Below are 3,305 nucleotides of genomic sequence, written 5' to 3' on the forward strand. Positions count from 1 at the left end.
TAAGGACATCCCTCTTGTCCTTATACCTGACCAGCAACAGGTTTCCAGTGGTAAGGGCACGGGTCTCACCCCTGGGGATAGGTACCTGGAGGGGGTGGGTAGGGAGGCCGCGTTGATTTTTCCGCACGGTCCCACAAGCGGACGTGGATCTGGCGGCAAGGGACTGGAACAAGGGGATACTGGTATAAAAGTTATCCACGTACAAGTGGTAACCCTTATCCAGCAGTGGGTGCATAAGGTCCCACACAAGTTTCCCGGTAACACCCAGAGTGGGGGGACATTCTGGGGGTTGAATCCGGGAATCTCGCCCCTCGTATACACGAAATTTGTAAGTGTACCCTGAGGTACTCTCACAAATTTTGTATAGCTTCACGCCATACCTCGCCCGCTTGGAAGGCACATACTGGCGGAAAATGAGTCTCCCCTTGAACGCAATGAGAGACTCATCAACCACGACCTCCCTTCCAGGTACATAGGCCTCCATGAATTTGGCCCCAAAGTGATCGATGACCGGCCGTATCTTGTACAGACGGTCATGGGCAGGATCACCTCGGGGTGGACATGCTGCATTATCGGAATAATGCAGACATTTCCTGATGGCCTCAAACCGGGAGCGTGTCATAACCGTACTGTAAAGTGGGGTCTGATATAGGACGTCCCCACTCCAGTACAGCCTGGCACTGGGTTTCTTGACCAGGCCCATATGCAGCACGAGGCCCCAAAATGTCCTCATTTCGGCTGCACTGACCGGCGTCCAGCCACCGGGCCTGGCCAAAAAGGAGCCCGGGTGTTGAGCGACGAACTGTTGGGCGTACAGATTCGTCTGCTCCACCATCAGATTTACCAGTGGGTCACTGAAAAAATGACAAAAAAAGTCATATTCAGTGTAGCCCACTGTGGAAATCTGGATTCCTGATTGGCCTACAAAATCAGGAATCACGGGCTCGTATCGCTCTGGGCTACACCAGACAAGTTCACCGGCAGGGTGCTCCGGTGGATTTAACTGGTGGGCCGGGAAACCAGTACGAGCCCCAGAGCTGCTCGTACTAGTGTGGGCCACAGGGTCCCTAACATGGCGGTCCCCTTGCTCCGCCTGGCGGCGTCTCCGCCGCCTTGGGGGCTCATCATCATCGCTAGATGATGAGGAGGATGCGGATGACAACAGGAATGTGGGGTCATCCTCATCCTCACTGGGACTCTCGGACTCGGAGGCAAGCTGGGCGTATGCCTCCTCGGCCGAGAACGTCCGGCGGGCCATAGGGGAGTGTGTGTCTGCGTGTATATGTGCGTGTGTGTAACTCTTTATTTGGTGTGCGTGTGTGAGGGGGCACGGGTGTTCACGAACTCACCCTAAAACTAACAGAAAAAAATAAATAAAACTAACTAAAAAAAGGGCAAAAAAGTGAGGAAAAAAAATTCAAAACTGCTGATCAACCGTCCGAAGTTGATCAGCGGTGGGGTGTGCGATGCGCTAACAGTGGCCGGACGCTAAGTGCCGGTCACAGTCAGCGAACTCAAAAAAAAAAAAAGCACCCCAAAAAAGGTGGGGGGGGGGCAAGTGGCAGGGGGAGGGGGGCAAGTGGCAGCACCCCTGGGGGGTCTAGGGTCACACAGCTGTGCTGTGGACCCCAGACACCCTAACTAGGGTGATGCAATGAAAAGTAAAAAAAACTAACTTTCCCTTTTTTTTCCCTGCCTATCCCAAACTTTCCCTAGCTGTCCCTATGTACCTGATGGGGGGTGCTGGGGGCACAGATCGGGTCCTGGGGGCACAGATCAGGGGTGCTGGCAGCGATGGTGGACACGTGCAGGCAGCTCCTCTCTCCTCCGGCGCTGGAACACAAAAGGAGGAGGAGAGGGGCGCCTGCCTCTTTTGAATCTGCCGCCGGACCGCCCCCTGACCAATCAGAAAGCGATCCTGAGTGGTGATGTCACCATCACCACTCAGGATCGCTGGATGGTGATTGGTGGAGTGAAATCACACCACCATCACCATCCTGTTCCGGGTTATCGGGTCTTCAGAGACCCGAATAACCCGGAAACGCAGAAAACCGCAGGTCTGAATTGACCTGCGGTTTTCTGCGATCGCATACATAGGGGGGTCACCGGACCCCCCGACGCATTTGCCCCAAGTGCCTGCTCAATGATTTGAGCAGGCACGGGGTTCCGATCGCCGCCGGCCGCGCGGCGGTGATTGAAAATGCACAGGGCGTACATGTACGCCCTGTGTCCTTAAGTACCAGGGCACAAGGGCGTACCTGTACGCCCTGTGTCCTTAAGGGGTTAAAACCAGTGACGTACATTGTTGTTTTTTTTTTCCCAATTTATTTTTATTTTATGATTGTAGATTTTTTTTTATTCTATTTTCTGAACGTGATTGCGGGGCTGCCATCTTGTCTGAGCTGCTCTTAACAGCATTTTAGAGAATTGCTTTACAGCAGCCACCATGAGCCAGACACAATGGTCAGGGGGAGACCTCATTGACTTCTATGGGTGATTTTTCTAGGCATGCTCTGTGACCTGTGAAGAGGTCTGGAGGGAGTAGATAAGCTGTGATATCACCTATCTATAGGTGATATCTGTCATTGGAAGCCTGCCTGTGATGATACGATGGCTACAGAAAAGTCATCTGTGCAAACCAAGTAGTAATGCCTATTAGGCCAACACTGCAGGATTTTAGGATTCTTTGAAAAAAAAAAAAACCATAGTAACATGGAAAATTAAAAAAAAATCTTTAAAAATGTTTCACATAAAAACTTGATTTAAACAGATCGTTTTCTGATGACACATTCCCTATAAGCTTGCCAGATCCAGTGACCAACATCTTCATGGTTTTAAAAAACCAGAGCGCCCCCTAGCAGCACATTGCTGCGCATTTGCACTGAATGTGAGGGAACTGGCACTGCGCCACATAACCAATGTGCTGTCTGTACAAGCAGTGCTCTGGGTGAGTGGATGGGACGTGTCCTGCTGCCTCGTCACGGTATCGTGCTGTAAACCTGCGCCTAAGTAAGCGGAGCTTCGCTTTGTGCCACATGTATTATCATTAGACATTTGCAATAAGGCTGCCCCCTGCAGGCAGGAAAGGTTCTGCCTATGGATGATGTGTCACCAAGAGCAGATGGTCAGAAGCACTGCGCGCGCTGGAGTCCCTGCAGACTGAGAGCAGATACTCAGGGTGGAGTACATCCTTTTAACTCTTTCCCTCCCAGAGTGCACAGCTTTAGCGGACACAATGGTTCTGTTCTCAGTTTCCCGTCTAAGCTCTGCGCTCTGGAAACGAGAGGGTTAAAACAGCCGCGCTA

This window comes from Bufo gargarizans, chromosome 2 (assembly GCF_014858855.1).
Source record: "Bufo gargarizans isolate SCDJY-AF-19 chromosome 2, ASM1485885v1, whole genome shotgun sequence".
In the NCBI taxonomy this organism is placed as follows: domain Eukaryota; kingdom Metazoa; phylum Chordata; class Amphibia; order Anura; family Bufonidae; genus Bufo; species Bufo gargarizans.